General features: G+C 43.4%; 1 long non-coding RNA gene across 1 annotated transcript in view; it reads left to right on the top strand.

Annotated features, from left to right (window-relative positions):
• The window catches only part of LOC309565207, a 1,884,446-nt gene extending 1,867,754 nt beyond the window's left edge, over nt 1-16,692 (top strand). Inside the window, exon 3 of the long non-coding RNA XR_014225795.1 lies at nt 16,518-16,692. This is a non-coding gene — a long non-coding RNA (uncharacterized lncRNA). The remainder of the gene's footprint in view (nt 1-16,517) is intronic.
• The last annotated feature ends 479 nt before the right edge of the window (nt 16,693-17,171 follow it).

Below are 17,171 nucleotides of genomic sequence, written 5' to 3'. Positions count from 1 at the left end.
TCAAAGGCTAAATCCACCTTTAGGCTAGGTTCACACTTGTGCGGGTGGTTGCAGATGCAGGACAGCATGTAAATCGCACCTGTTCTCGCAACCATCCACAGCCACACTGTGCTGCTCCTTTGCAGACATGCGGGGGTGCCATTCATTCTTAATAGCACCGCCTCACATCTGAAATCACTGCATGTTTTTGGTTGTGGAAAATCGCATGGTGCACAAGGACCATGCGATTTCCCTTTGGCTGTAATTTAAAAAAGGTGCAGGAACCTTTCTCCTGCATGAATCGCAAACCTGGCTCGCAGAACCATTAAGGTGTGCATCAAGCCTTAAAAAATTTTTAAATACACATATTTTTGCAGAAAGAAAAGCACATTTAATATTTTTTTTTGGATTGGAACCTGTAAAGCTTTGCAACAGTGGATTGTGGGTGCAATGTTGTGGTCCAGCAGATTCTTCCTCCAGCTCTCTGCCAGTACTGAGGTACGGGCTTTCCATAGGAGGGCTGGAAGAAGTGTCAATGGACTACAAGTGTGCTAATTACGGCACTTGTATTCCACTTAGAACAATAAGTCCATCTGCTGTGGTGGAAGATGGGTCTTGTAGTTCAATTATTCACAAATCTCTGTGAGAGCTTCTGTGGGGAGGAAGTGTGTGTGTGTGAGTGTGTGTGTGTGTGTGGGGGGGGGGGGGGGTTCCCACTTGGCACCATGTTACACCCGCAGCGGGACCCTTTCACAAGTTCTGCAGTGGGCCCCCTTCCTTCCTGCCCCTTCCTGCCATCTTGGGGCCACCCCACGGTAGTGGAATGCCAGGGCCCGGTTGCAAGTGTGACCTTTGTGATCCTGGAAGTCCACCCACTGGTGTCAGTAGTTTTTTTTTTTTTGTATTATTTTTTATCATTTTATTTTATTTTTTTACAATGTCACTGACTAACATTCTGTTCAGAAAAGGAAAGAGCTGGTAAATTACGTGTAGAGGGATTCCCAGCCATTTTGCTGGATATGGGTCAGCCTGGGCTACCACTAGTAATAACAGCACATTTAAGCATGTTCTCCAAGTGTGAGCTCTGAGACATTAAGCAGTCCGGTATCTTTGGGTTTTTGTATTTATTGAGAACTTGGATGGGAGAAGGGAAGAGTGGAATATTCCTCTGGCTCAACTATGCACAATTTTAGTGGGACAACTGAAAAAACGTCTATTGTCGCTGACTTGACGCTGGCTGGATGCCGGTCAACGCCGGTTGACGCTGGCTTGCTGCCTGTTAACTCTGAACTGACTTCTGACCACCTTCCTGAGGCACAAAGTCCTATTTGAGCTCCCTTTAGCACTCCTTGCTGAGGTAGCTACTTGTAAGTCTGCTGCATGGCTTAACACTTCAGTGCCCACACCGGCACCCTTTTTTCTTGCACTTATCTTCAGGGCTTAGACACTGGCACCCCCTTTTCTTAGCTGACTCCCGGATCCCTCTGACCTTCTGGAGTGGTCCCCTATCCTAGGCAGACCCCGGGGCAGTTTACAGTACTCACGACACTGCTTTTCTGTAAACTTCTGCCCCAGCAGCTCCACTTGGCCCACAGCACACTGGATCCCTCTCTGCAGCTCAGCTCAACCTTCCGTCCTCTAGGCCGACTACCAAGGACACTTTCCTGACACTGACAGGAGGAGAGACAGCCTTCATCCTCCTCCTGGGACTCTGCTTCCCGCCAAAGGTTAGGTTTCCTCCACTGTCCAATAACAGCCCTTATTGGATCCAGTGGGGAGACTCCCCAAGCTCAACAGTCACACCTGGAAACACATGACAGCCTAGCTGAACAATCAGGCCCCCCTGATAAGCAGACAGGGGCTCCCTTATGGTTTTCCTAGCACCTACCTAGGAGGGTGCTACATCCATATTTACCGACCCCCTTCCTGGTTCTCTATTGTGACACATCCCCTTCCGCAGCAGGAGAGGGGAGGGAGCACAGTGGGGGGGGGGGGGGGCAGGGGAGCACACAGGGGCCCAGAGACAGCAGAAATCAAGTGAACTGGAAAGGAGCATACAGAGGAACCAATCTCCTCCATTTTCCTCCTGCAGCTACAGGAGGAAAAAGGAGGACAGTGATTTCTCTACATGCTGCCCCTGCAGGTGGAGCATGGGGCCCGGTTGCAATTGCAAACCCTGCAACCCCTGTAGTTATGCCCCTGGCAAAATGCAACACTGCAAGTAGCTGCTCATCAGTCCCATGCACACAGTGAACTCTGATCTGGACTCTTGGCTGTCAGCAATACAGTGCACACATACAGCTGCCAACATGTGCACTCTGCAGCCCCCTCCAGCAAAAGAAGGTTTTCTCCTCTAAATCCCAGAAGATAAACTGGTCTTTTTCCTTCCTGTTAAGAGCCTATATCTGGGAGTTGTAGTCCATCACTCCCTTCACGCGTATGCAACAGTATAAGAGTAAATGGAGACTGTTTCCCACAATTCGGTGTGGCCTGCATTGAAGTATCCTTAATCTTTCATGCCCACTGGCTCACTCTGCTAGATGGATGCTGAACGTCATTGAAAGTCAGCATAATAGTCTTGTATATGCACACCAAGCAGCTGCAGCACAGTGTCTTTGTAATTTTTCTCTCTCTCTAGCTATGCACCTGGCTACAATTATATGTTTATACTCTGTACATATCCACACATACATAAATATGCACAATATTCATACATACATTACATACCTATAAAATGTAAGCAACAGCACATGCAAATAATGCAAATGTTTTCAATGTAATGCAAGTATTATAAAAGTAAGAGAACATATGTTAATGTAATATTTGCAAATGAAAGATAAAATACCAAGGTCCATTTACATTCTTGGAGTATATATATGATGGAGTATTGGATAGTACAGCTCTTGGAAAGAAACTGTTCAGTAAACTGTTTGTGGTGGAAGCTCTTCTCATCTCTTAGTCCCGGTTCACACTACCGCGACTTGTCAGGCGACCTGATTCAGTGCTATGGGAACCGTTCTAATAGGAGCGACTCAAGTCGCTCCGACTTAGAAAATAGTTCCTGCACTACTTTTGACCGAAGTCGGAGCGACTTGCATTGACTTCCATTATGTGATGTCCGTGCAAGTCGCGCCGAAGTCGCGGTGCACGGCGACTTCACTAGTCGCCCCCCGAAGTCGTGTCGGATCAGTGTGAACTGACTCTTATCCATAAATGACTCTCAAAGGAGTAACTGTTTCTATGATTTAATTGCATACAAGCTGAACTTATCTAATCATAGAGAAACAACTGCTCTGGCTGTCCTATATTTCATCTGACTTTTGGATCAGTCTTGGAGCAAATGCCCCCTTGAAACCACTGGTATTCCCAACTTTTCCTACTAGTCACTAGGGATGGTAAACGGTTCGGGTCAACCATCGGTTCGACCCGAATCTAGGGTGTTCGAAATTCGGCCGAATTCTGAACCTTTTGCTGAAAAAGTTCGGAATTCGGCAACTAGAACCGACCAAAATGCAATGGGACAGGAAATGGGCTTTAAAAGCCCGTGATTGGACCAGAACCATTAGTAAAAGCCAATTGAGGGGGCAGGAGAATGCTAGGAATGTGATTGGAGTGACTAGGGGGTCCAGAGGCCAATCATTAGTGAATACTCCCCCCAGTATATAAGATAGCCCCGCCAAATTCCTAGCATTGTAATACAGGGATGTGGAAGAGAGTGGAAGCAGTTCTGTTACTTCTGCTTCAAAAGTGTCATTTAGCAATTATTAGTGTGATAAAAGGGATATCTAGTGTAGTTAGGGTGCTATTTTCTACTTTAGTTAGATTCAAAAATCTAGTTTCTGTAGGGAAAGTGTTAAGTGCCAGGGTGACCGTAGTGTAGTGTAGGGTGAACTGACTCTGACTGCTATGGCAGGGTGACCAAACCCTTCCATGTCAGGGTGACCGCTATAGAGAAAAGATTGTTTCTCTTAGTTCACTTATAGAACAAGGATATGGCTTCTCGCCGGTCACCCTGCTTTTTGCTGCAGGCGTTTATAGGGCTTTTTTGAGGACATGTTTGGAGTCAGGCATGACATCTGAACTTCTGTATAGGGGTATATACACACACACACATGTATGTATATATACACCTACACATATATAGGTGTGAAAGTAGCAGAACACTATGCTTGCGCTAATGAAATAATTAACAGGCATAGGGTTCCGCTCCTATAACACCTATATACTGTATGTGTATGTGTATATATACATATAAGTGTGTGTGTATATATACCCCTACACAGAAGTACAGATGTTATGCCTGCCTCCAATAACCCCCAAAAAATGCCCAAAAAAACGCTTGCTACAAAACCGGCAAGGTGTGAAAATAGCGGAGCCATATCCCTGTTCTACATTAATTCTAATACAAACTACCTTTTTTTTCTGGTTCTGGACATGCTACAGAGCTGAAACTTCACAGATATACCTTTTAGACCCCCGAGACACTAAATCCAAAGAAATCTCTTTTTTTTTTTTTTCAATAATTGGCTCTCTATCAAAAATGACAATTTTTAAGAACTTTTTTGTGTGATTAATAGTCCCTGGGGCATGACCCAGAACCCTATGCATTTTTTAGGGGCATTTATTGGGTTTTAGGGCTTCAAAATTGTGTTTTTTGATTCCAGAAGTTCGGGTCCCATTGATTTCAATGGGGTTCTGAAATCCGGGCCGAACTTTCTGGAAGTTCAGGTGTTCTGGTCGAACCGAACTTTGAAAAGTTCGATCATCCCTACTAGTCACTTGAATATGCTTTGTGTCTGGGCTCCTCTGCCTATGTATGATCTCTCATCACATAGCAAAGGAGAGCAGTATAAAATCTCGAGAACTGGACTATTACCTTCTGTTTGTAGGGAGGTGCAGTGTGGTTGGGCAGCAGTGATAACTCAGAGTCCAGATGCATTAACAGAACTGTATTGTAGTTAAAGTTCAAACAAGCACAACTACCCGACAGGAAGTCAACCCAAATGGATGCAGTCACAGAACATTGCAGCAAACAGTGTAACAGCAGGTCATGGGTGCACTGACAGCATCTGTCTCTAATAATGGAATCCGACCTGACTGGTCTGTGCCCAATGGGCAGGCTTTTAGGAAAGCTAGCATTTCCCTGCTCTTTCTCTACTCATCTGGTACCTCTGCCTACCACTAATACTGTCCCTAACAGAACCTGTCCCTACACTACCTACTGAAGAAATGCTCATCTAGCCTGGGAGCCAGGGTCTTAAATAGACTCTGCCTGATGCAAGATGGCCACCAGAATCATATGGGGTGGCAGCATCCAATTGAATAGATTCCCCAGTGACCCAGGAAACCATAGAGGAGCCATTTTCCTCTTGACTTACTTTCCCTCTGCAATGCTGCTGCTGTTGATTGCCACCTGCAGTGAAGAAAATAGATTGCACCTGCCTACACTTTCATCTGTTCGATCTTAGATATTCAGAGTATTCCAGAGTAGCTCAAATGCTGTGTGCTAACAATGCCAATCTACCAGTGCCAAATGCTGATGCATTGCAGTAACAATTAAAGCTGACCTAAGTGCATCCGTTTATTAGTTCTGTTTGCTAAAATCAGATCACCAGGGCATGCCAACCAGCAGGAGGCCTTTGGCTGGTGGTGGCAAATGCAATCAACTACATACAGTATATATAATAATGTAATACTACGGGGTTAAGAGTGCCAATCAAAGTGTGGTATGGTGTCACAGTGATCGGCGGGCATAGTAAAAGTTGGGTGTTCCTAAAGGACATGGTTTATTGTGATATGCCTTTTTTCATCTTCCTGAATTATGACTCTTGGCATTTTGGTCACTTGGTATCTCAGAGCTAGGTAAGTATGTAAAGCCCACTATGTGTCACTGACTGTAGGTTCTGCTCTAACCAGTGTCTAAATGGTGAAGTGTCACCAGCCCAACATAATTCATTAGTCCAGGCCTGGAGGGTAAAATCCCGCTGCCTCAGTCCTCCCATGAAGACTACCAGAGTTTTCTGTACATGCGTACTCAAACAAGCTTGAGTAAATCTCTCCCTGCCAGTTCTCATTGAGCTATGTTTGTTTGGCCAGCCAAGGCCATGAGAAGGGTTAACTAATGCTGTAATGGTTCCTGCTTAATAACAATTAAATTGAAGGCCGTATATTTATTTTGTATCACTCCCAGAATATGCACAGCACAGTAGCAGCAACATGATAAAAGCTATTCATTGTTGGCCGGGCGCGGCTCTTGGGTGTACGTAGGCAGCGAGACTTGGCTCTTCTCCTCGGCTCCACATGTGAAGGGGATTTCCACTTTTCTTTCATCTTTCTCTGACAGTGAAAGCTATTCTCGTAGAATTTATACAAAACCGTTTTTTTCCAGTGTTTTATGATGTATTTGCTTTGCAAGTGCGATTTCAGGTCTTTTTGCACTAATATCGGTTTGTCAAAAAGATTTGGCCTCTGTGTAAAAATGATCCACCATCTAATTGGTTACCAAAGATTAAAATGGCCAGCCAGTTGTAAATTAAAGGTACACTCTAATCAATGGTAAAGACCAACTCTACCCAACACTTAATTTGTTTTGAAGACAGCAAGAAAGGGTTACAATCTCTGCCAGGGTTTTATCGCCCTTTGTGTCCCTGTTAGAGGGATTTACCCTGATGGGTTATTTCTCCAACAGGGACATGGAAAAACACCTTTTTAGTAGAGTAAGGAAGGGTTAGACCTACTGTTTAATCCTTCCTGTCCCCGTGACAACTGCAAATCTTACTTCTTGTATCAATGTCACAGGGAAAATGTCCCCAATGAGTCACAAACAGAAAATAAAACCTGACAAATAATTTTAATCGGCCCCAGGGGAGGACTGGTCCAGGGAGCAGGGGGGCGATTGCCCCCTTGGCTGCTCTGATGCCCCGTAAAAAGGCTGCACTGCTTCTTCCACAGACATGCCTAAAGGATTCCTGGTAAAGATAAGGATAGAGCACAGGCCTACCCCTAGCATGGATGGTGTAAACTGTGTCTGAGCAGAGGCCGGTTTAATGCCCCACTGGAGACCCCCCCCCCAGACCCAACCAAGCTGTCCTAGCTCCTCCCAAAAGTCCCTACTGGCCAGGTCAGGAACCCGGATTCAGCCGGTGAGTAGAAAGTACCTGGAGTGGAGCTTCAGCCTGGAATGAGGGTCAGGAGGAGGACAGGAAGAGGGAGAGTAGGAGCAGGACCAAGTCGCTGCACCATGGGCCGCTGGTTTGTACTTGCACCCTGGGCCAAAAGTTGCCAGTCTGCCCCTGATCGGCCCCTAGTCTGTCCAAAGCTAAAAAAAAAATGGATGGATTTAGGCTTTACAGCTTGAAATTGTTGTAAAGTATTTCTGTATAATTATTCTGAAATATCAGACCAGGCCAGAATTATGCACTTTTTTCCAGAGAAGACCTAGTTTCTGAAGGAACCACCAACAACCCATTAAAGGCAAGCACCCAAGACCCCCCCTTCCCCAATCCACCATGCTGCTGTGGCATTCATCTTATCACCCTCTCCTTTTTATCTTTACAAAACCCAATTGAGGGCGGTGGGGGTAAAATATTCTCTCCTCACTTGCACTTTCCTGCAGGCTCTATCAGGGCTGCTGATAGGGGGGGGGCACCAGTCGTCCTGTAGGGGGCATGGGCACATAGGGCCCCAACAGCAAGGGGAATCGGTGCGGTCGGGCGGAGGGGCAATTAGAGAAGGAAGCCCTGTGCAGCTCTCCGCAGTAGCTGAAAGTCAGTTTCTCCCCCTCCTGCCAGGTTTAGCTGCTGCAGGGAGAGACAAAGACACAGTGCATCGTTCCTGTAATTGCTTCTCCAACACCGATCCCCCTCCCTATTCTGCCTGCTTCTGATCCCCCCCCCCCCCCCCCTCCCTGTGTGCACCCATTTCACTGTGACCCTCCCCCCTTCTGCAGCACTGCAGGCTTCCCTGTCCTGTAATAAAAAATAACAAATTGGAAAAAAAACGTAAATATTGTAATAAACAATTGAAAAATAATGTAAAATAAAATAATTGTAAACATTTTTAACATTTAAAAAAATATATATTTTTTTTAAAACAAATGTATTTTTAGTGAAAATATTGTCTTCATAAATTTTAGGGTGGGGGGCTGCCAGGTAGGCTGTACAGGGCCCTGTGATTTCTAACAGCAGCCCTGGGCTCTATGCTTGCAGCTCCTCGCTTTCCATCTGACCCTGGACCACCAATCAGGTAAGCCCTCATTCCCACATAGGTGTAAAAGTTTGCCAAGAGTTGACAGCACCCAATAAACATTTTATGTCTTTTAACGCATGCAGGCAGCTCAAGGGCCTGTGTTGATGGGCTTTGGACTTATGCCTCGTACACACGCAACGATTATCGGCCGACCGATCGTCCGACTTTTGTCCAGAGTTGTGTTTTGTTGGTTGGAATGTGCCTAGACTGCACACGAATTTTCTCGGCCAACAAAAATCTACTTCAGAAGTGATGTCATGTGCTGGTTTACTTTCCGTGTGTTTTTTCTTCTCTGAGCATGCCCAGTCTTGCTCATCAGATTTTTGTCTGCCGAAATCTGTACTGACTGATGGAAAATCGGCCGTTATGTTGACGGCCAACAAAAATTTTATAGCCTGCACACCAGATTTTATTCGGCCGAAAAGTCTGAGTCGGTTGTCGAAAGCATCATACTAACAAGCCGAAAATCGGCTGATCGGACGTTGGCCAAAAATTACTGGCCAATAATCGATGCGTGTGTACGAGGCATTAGTTTGACATTGGTTTGAGACATTTCTGAGATCATTCAGAATTCATTGACAGGTGCATTTGATACTTCATCAATTGGGTTTTATTCTTATAGAAATGTATGCAAATTTGAAACCCGTTTGAGGGGAACAAAAGCCCAGTGAAAGGACCCTAAAGTACCTACCAGCTTTTTTGAGGATTCTGGGGTTACCATAAATAAACATCTCTCAATCTCATTCTCAGAGAAACAATAACGAGTGCTTCAAACAGTATACAGTGATCATCATAAAAGATTTTTTTTAAAGTTTGTGTCTGTGGAACAGGATTAACTTCTAACTAAGTAAAGGCAAGGATGCATATTGGGGGTTCCATTGGCTGAGACAGGGATTTCTCAGCACTTTCATGGAAAGGCAAATGTCTTTCTTCCTATATCCCTTAGGGAGGCATCGGCAGTCTACGGTCAACCTTAGATCTCTGCACCTACGTTCCCAATCCCACCCATCAACTATAAAATTCATGATGGATTTTCACTCACACTGCTAGAGTCACCTTATATTTAAAAGCACTTTTTATTTTACATTTTGGAGAGTATTTTACATATTTTGGTTGCAGCCTGGCCGGAAACCGACATTTTTAGCCTAAGCATACAGATGCAAAGGAACATATTTTTAGATAATGCTGAAATATAAAAACATTGTGCTGAGAAAAGTTTTTAAAAAAATGTTATTGCATATTTGCAGAGTAATAAGAAGCCTTTCCAAACTTTCTCTCCTCCAATAAGAAGTATACTTTCTCTCTTTGCTTTTTTTAAAGTTGCTGATGCTTTGCCAGGTTTGTCTAAGAAAACTGCCTATAACCAGACCACATCTAAGTAAAGGGAGATGATGTTCCCTATGAAAGCTAAATATTCTTATGCTCATATTAAATTGTTTATTGTGTCAATATTTTTTTTTCCTGTGAATATCTACAGATATACGTATACATGAAACTCCATTGTGGGATTTTAAAGTGAACGTGTGATAGCCTTGAGGACCAGAATACATGGATGTTTGCGATGTGTTTGTCATGAGTTTCCCATGCTTTCATGTTGACCTGTATAGACAAAAAAAAGGAAAGTACAAAATGATCTTAAACTAACCTTGGATAGAAACTACAATTGTGTAGAATAAATTTGACTTTACGTTCTCTTTTTAAAATGACCAACTTAAAGTGGTTGTAAACCTCAGTCATGAAGTTTGAGTAAAGTACATATGTCTGTAGTGTTTACTTGTCTCTCTCCAAAGCTCTAAGTGTCCTTTTTATCTGGTGCTTCCTTCCTCTGTTATCAGCATGAGAAGTTTTCCCACTAATGAGATAACATGAGCTAAACATTTGTGTCGGAAGGGTGCTAAGAGGGAGATAAGCACTGGGCTTGTCAATTCAGAATGTTCCTTCCTTCCTCTGCCTATGTGGGGGGGGGGTTGTCTCTTTCCTCCAATCGGCTCTCAGACTGTGTAACTGCAGCCTGTTCTCTGTTGCTGGCAGATGAAGACAGATGTTTAACATGATCTTCACTTTTGAAATGGTGTAGAGAGAAGAAGACTGCAGATATACAAGTAAAACTTATGTAGGAAAATTTGTTCCATCTCTATGTATCATCTGAAGCTATACGCTTCACTGGGTATATGTAAGTATTTACAAAACCACTTTAAACTGATATTTGGCATGCTTTTTTAAAAAATATCGATATCATTTAACCACTTTACGACCTCCCATTGCAGATTTACTGAGGCAGGCAGCCGCTCCCAGGCGAATCGCCGTACATGTCGCTTGTCAGCAGGGAAGCTGATGCAGCGGGCAGGCGGCTCCGATTGCCCCAAAATAAATTTACGATGCTTGGCACCTTACTCCTGCGCTCAGAGACAAGGCTCTCAGACTACTCCTGTCACAGGACTCGTACTTGGCATCCCCAATGGCTAGACCTTGCTGCCCTCTACGACCGGGGTGGTCGACATAACACTGCAAACACAAACACAAAAAAGGGCGCACCAGCCTAGCGCATTATCCTCAGTTAGGTTTTTATTTGTAAAAAATTAAAAGATGTCTACTCACAAACAGGTGATGTAATTATTAGTTTATATAATAGAAGTGAAAAAGAAAAAAAAATCAGCAGGAAAATAATACTTCAGTGGAGGAGAATAAAGAGTTAATTAACGCTGATTAGAGTAAATTAGGGATTAATAAAGAACATTTAATTAAAAACAAAAAAAAAACACCTTTCTTTTTTACTTGACAGGTTGCTTTAAACTGACTTCATCTGTGGACCTGTTCATCCCTTTGATCTGCAGATATAGAAAAACAGTAAGATACAAAAAGAAACAATGTTTTTTTTTTATCTTTTGGCTGAGCGGCTGAGCAATGTTGTTGATAAACATTGCCCGGCTGATTTTTATTCTTTCTTTTGACAGCTCCAATTGCCAGATTTCAGTTTACACTTCAGCTGTCAACAGGGAAACCCCACTGACAGCTGAATGAATCATCGGTTGTTAGGACGCGGCAGCCCCGCTTCTTAACAAACGATGATTGCCGGCTTTTTTTTTTTTTTATTACACTTCAGCTGTCAGTGGGGGAATCCCACTGTCAGCTGAAAGAACCAAGCCTGAAAGTATTGGATTCAGGTATTGGAGCATTTGCTCGACTACCAATACTCGTGCATATGCTTAGTATCGGCATCGATACCGGTATTAGTATCGGTGCAACCCTACAGAAAACGTATATCTTCAGGAAAGCCTATTCTGCCTCTAGCTTGCAACTGAACCTTACTTTCTTGAACAACTCATCCCAGGGGCGTAACTACAGGGGTTGCAATTGCAACCGGGCCCCATGCTCCAGGGGGCCTAAGTGGCTCCCCTGTACACCTGGATAGGAGGGGCGGTGGGGGCAGTATGTAGAGAAATCACTGTCCTGGTTCCTCTGTATGCTTCCCCCGCCACTCCTCCTATCCAACACACTTGTGTTCTGCTGTCTCTGGGCCCCTGTGTGCCCCCCCCCCCCCCACTGTGCTCTCTCCCCTCCCCTGCGGGCTGCTGCAATGGATGTGTCACAATAGAGAACCAGGAAGTGGTCGGTAAATATGTAATTTACCAGCTCCTTCCTTTTCTGAATGGACAGAGTCATAGTCAGTGATATTGTTAAAAAATAAAATAAAATGATAAAAAATAATACAATTAAAATACCAAAAAATAAAAACTACTGACACCAGTGGGTGAACTTCCAGGATCACAAAGGTCACACCTGCGATTGGGCCCCAAGATGGCAGGAAGGGGGCCCCACTGCAGAACTTGTGAAAGGGTCCCGCTGTGGGACCATAAGAAAGGGCCCCGAAATGAGAGTAAAGGGCCCCAGGATCAGTGGGAAGAGCCTCAGGCTTGAAGGGAAGGGCCCTGGCCAGGGGTCCGGGGGGCCCTTCATGGTTTCTTGCACTGGGGCCCTGAAGGTTCTAGTTACGCCTCTGACTCATCCCATCACAGTTATTACCTCTTGTATCATTTGCCCCTTCGTTTATATTGTAAGCCCTGACCTTTCTTGTCCTAAATTGTATTGTAACTGTACTGTCCTTTTTATTTTGTAAAGAGCTGAGCAAATTATTGGCATTATATAAATCCTGTATAATAATAATAAGTCAACATGCAATAAGCCAGGATTTCCCTTTAAGCTTGTGAAATCACACTAGCAATAAATTTATGCAATGATGATAGCCTTGACTTTTACAATTAGATTTTGCACATCAAAATCGGAAATACAGGTGCTGGCTGACATCATATTAGCCGCAGGGCCATCGTCACATCACCGCTCGCCCGTTCCCCGTCTATAATGGCCTTGCTGTAAATCATAAGTTATGAAATAAAATATCAGAGCTGACAGTCCTCTTGCATGACCAGGCCATTGCTCTGGTGTGACTTCATCAGCAGACAACCTGCAAGCTTAGCAAAGCCAATAAAGGAGCTGATAAGAAGCCATGGCTCTCAATTACCCTCCGGAAGCAGCAACAGACTATCCCCGGCAGGTGCATTCAGCAATCGGCAATCACAGCAGCTGGGCAAACAGTATTCTAGGTTATAATGGTGTTTTCCTGCTTTTTAGGGAGTCCATATGGTCATCAGATTGTAGAGAAATGCAGATCCTATGTAAACAACGTCACATTCTTTTAAAAAGCAATAAAGCAATCCTAGATCTATAACCAGCCGGGCAGGATAACGTGGTCGGTAAAAGCGGGTGCAGGTGGAATTCAGTGACTTATTGCTGCCATCACATTTCATGACAGCAAAAAAAAAAAAAAAAAAAACGTTAAAGCTGAACTCAGGACATAATTCCAATGAAAGGATACTGTGACTGGCTCTCAATAGAGCCGGTTCACACAGCTCCAGGCCAACTGTAGAAGCACCGGAGAAGGGTCCTGTGCGTCTTTGGCTCAGTTCCCGTTTCAGGCAAAAAATTCGGACCTGATTCACACCTGAAATGGAGAACAGGAATGAACCTGACCCCCTTCTGCAGGCCACAGCGGCAGCTATTGAGAACCCGTCCTTACGGTTGGCGGAAGGTGACCCCCCCTTTACTGGGCTCTCCTGAGCAATCTGAGAGCCCAGTAAGGATGGGACCAACGGCATGTGATTCCTGAGACACTAGAGGAAATGATTTCATTAATCCCACTGAGTGAGATTTAGTAAAACTGGTGCACTCAATATCTGGTGCAGCTGTGCATGATAGCCAATCAGCTTCTAACTTTAGAGTGTTTAATTAAGCTTTTACAATAAAACCTGGAAGCTGATTGGTTTCTGTGTAGAGTTGCACCAGGCTTTGCAACATGCAGTTATAGTAAATAACCCCCACTGTGTGATGTCAGAAAATGTATTTAGACCCTATTCATACTAGCGCAACTTGTCAGGCGGTGGGTCGCCTTCCATTGATTAGCACAGGACCCGTTCTAATAGGAGCGACACAAGTCGCTCCGACTTAGAAAAAGGGTCCTGTACTACTTTGGGGCGACCTGGAGGCGGCTTGCATTGACTTCAATTATATGAAGTCCGTGCATGTCGCGCCAAGGTCGTGGTGCACGCTGTGCACCGCGACTTCACAGGTCGCCCCAGCAAGTCGTGTCGCCCCTGTGTGAATGGGCTCTTAGTCACTTCCAGTGTCAGTTTCATGTAAACAAGCCATTACCGGCCTGTGCAAGCATCAGATCAAACCGATCTTTTTTTAATGCGATGCTTTGGAGGACAGAGGAGAGATCTGGGGTCTAATAGACCCCAGATCTCTCCATAAAAAGGGCCTGTCAAGGCCCATGCTTTCACAAGGGATGTTGTTCAATAAAAGTGATTACAAAATAAATAAATAAAGAGACAGTATAAATATAACAATTTTAAATAAAATAAATAATAAAAAATGATAAAACATTTTAAAGCACCACCACAGGGTGCCTAGGAAGATCTTTAGGTAACGTAGTTTGGCTCCCTTCCATGGGCGTGCACAGTTTTACAGTATGATACGTTTGGTATCTATTAATTTGCTGTAACATCATATTTTATGTTATACCAAAAAATTGGGCATTATATAGGCGTTTGTATGCACTAAAGCTATTTTTCCAAAAAAATTGCATTTGAAATACTGCTAATACCGTGTGACATAGAAAATTGCAACTCAAACATTTTATTCTCTAGGGCCTCTGCTAAAAAAAAAAAAAAAATATATATATATATATATATATATATATATATAATGTTTGGGGGGGGGGGGGGGGGTTTGTATTAATTTTCTAGTAATAAAATGTAGATTTTTACATACATGTGACAAGTTTTAGAATTGGCCTGGAGCTGAAGTGATTAAACAAGTGTACAAAAAAAACACAAAAATGGCTCTGGCAACAAAAGAGTTTATAAATGCTTATATCACATATCCTATAAATTATTTATTGCTCCACAGAAAGTTTTCATGGCCTTTAAATGTGCTATACCAGACTTTTTCAACCAGGGTGCCCAGGCCCCTTGGGGTGCCTTGAGGTTTCTTAAGAGGTGCCTTGGCAAATGCCTAAAAATTGCCCCAAAATGATACACAAGCCGGCTTGTGTTTAAAGCTGCCTTTTAGTTACACAAAGCCATAGGATTTCATTGGGCAACCATTACAAACTTCTTGAGGGCACCTTAGCTGAGTGATGGAGAAAAATTGAGGGATAAGAGAAACAGTACAAGTTGGCAAAAGTGTATTTGCTATGGAAGAATAAATCCCCTTTAACGTTGGGTGTCCTACTTGTGTGGATATTGCTGTGGTAATAGAATCGTTTTTACACTTTAGAATGGGGTGCCTCAAGACTGTCTATAATATTTTAACCGCTTAAGGACTGCCCGCCGCAGAAATACTGCAGCAGGCTGGCCCTCCTGCACGAACAGCCATAGGTATACATTGCTAGGGGGTGAGCGAGCGCCGCCGGCGGATCACTCCTGCCCCCACTTGGCAGCGGGGACTCCGATGCATGGGGCCGATTGCCGCCTGACACCCGCGATCGCTTCCCGCTGAGAGAGAACGGGTGGCTGTTGTAAGCACAGCAGACCGTTCTTCTCTCTGGAATGATCACAGCAGTGTTAATTTCGTCTACTAAAACCAACTAAAACGTTTTCGTCGACTAAATTAACACAATTTTAGTCGATTAAAATACGACTAAAACTAAAACATTTCAGATGACTAAAATACGACTAAAACTAAAATGGCATTTTAGTCTTAAGACTAAAATACGACTAAAGCTAAAATGGCATTTTAGTCAAAAGACTATAACTAAAACTAAATCAAAATGTGCTGCCACAATTAACACTGGTGCATGCTCAAAGCTTAGGTGTCCTTTTATGAAACGGAGATGAGCAGTGATCCTGCTGATCGCAGCTCATTTCCGATCATTCTCAGTTTATGAAACAGAAATGATCGGGGGAGAACATGTTCTCCGCTGATCATCTCTTCACATGGGAATCTGTCATTGCTTGACACAGAAACAGCCAGGCTATGAAGCTGCGATCCCCGCACTTCACTGGTGATCTGGGTCAGAATTCACACTCCCGGGTTCACCAGCCTGGAGCTTGTGAAGCGGGGAGTGAAGACAGAATCGGAGGAGAACTGAGGGGGAAAAAGGAAGATTATGGACTTCCTTCTTCCTCGTTCAGACCCCCCAACACAGTAATCATGTCCCCCTGCCATATTTATGTATATATATATATACACACATACATGTAGATATATATTTAATGTGTATATATATATACAATGTATGTGTGCGTGTATTCAGTGTATATATATATATATATATATATATTTATGTAAAGGGACTATTATTTATTAACCTCGTGTACTCAGCAGTGATAATTTATCACTGCTTGTTAAAGCGCGCCAGGGATTTTCATACTACGGTAATCTCGCTTTGTCTCACAGGATTACAGACGCCCCATTGACTTCTACACAGATCTCCGAGAAAACCGTTCTCCTCTGATCACCCTGGGCGAACTGAAGTGCTCCGATTCATAAAATGGGTGCCAGATGTGATCATTTTCCCCGGAGAACTGTAGAGAAGCCAACGGAGAAAAAAATTCACCCGTTCATAAAAGTACACCTTAATACCATAAATAATAACATATTAGATTTTTCACTCCAGGACCAGCAGTAGTATATAATGAGTTTGGAAATTGTAGAGAAATGCTTAAATAATGCATTACAAATTACAATTGAACTACACCCATTCGATTATAGATGACTAAAATGAGTTATAGTCAACCAAAATGTAGGACGTTTTAGTCGACTAAAATGTACTGGAGTTTTAGTCGACTAAATACGACTAAAACTAAAACACTTGCAGAAGACTAAAATGGGACTAAAACTAAAATGCCATTTTAGTCCTAAGACTAAGACTAAAACTAAATTGAAATTTGCTGCCAAAATTAACACTGGATCACAGAGCTTCTGTGATCCTTCTATATAGGATCACAGGTCTCTATGGTCATTTCACAAGCCCCTCCCCCCACAGCTAGAATCACTCCCCTAGGTACACATTTAACCCTTTGATCGCCCCCGGTTTAACCCCTTCCCTGCCAATGACATTATTACAGTAACAGTACATATTTTTAGCACTGATTACTGTAGTAATGTCACTGGTCCCCCCAAAAGTTTCAAAAATGTCAGTCAGGGGTCCGATCTGTCCGCGCAATGTCGCAGTCCCGCTAAAAATTGCAGATCACCGCCATTACTAGTAAAAAAAAAAAAAACCAATAAAAATGACATAAATCTTTCCCGTAGTTAGTAGACGCGATAACTTTTGCGCAAACCAATCAAAATACGCCTATTGTGATTTTTTGTTACCAAAAATATGTAGCAGAAAACAAATTGGCCTAAAATGTTAAAAAAAATAGATTTTTACATTTTTTGGT

This window comes from Pelophylax lessonae, assembly GCF_965119305.1.
Source record: "Pelophylax lessonae genome assembly, chromosome: 10".
Taxonomy (NCBI): Eukaryota; Metazoa; Chordata; class Amphibia; order Anura; family Ranidae; genus Pelophylax; species Pelophylax lessonae.
The sequence above is the reverse complement of the archived record's forward strand: the minus strand, read 5'-3'. Positions and strand labels throughout refer to the sequence as shown.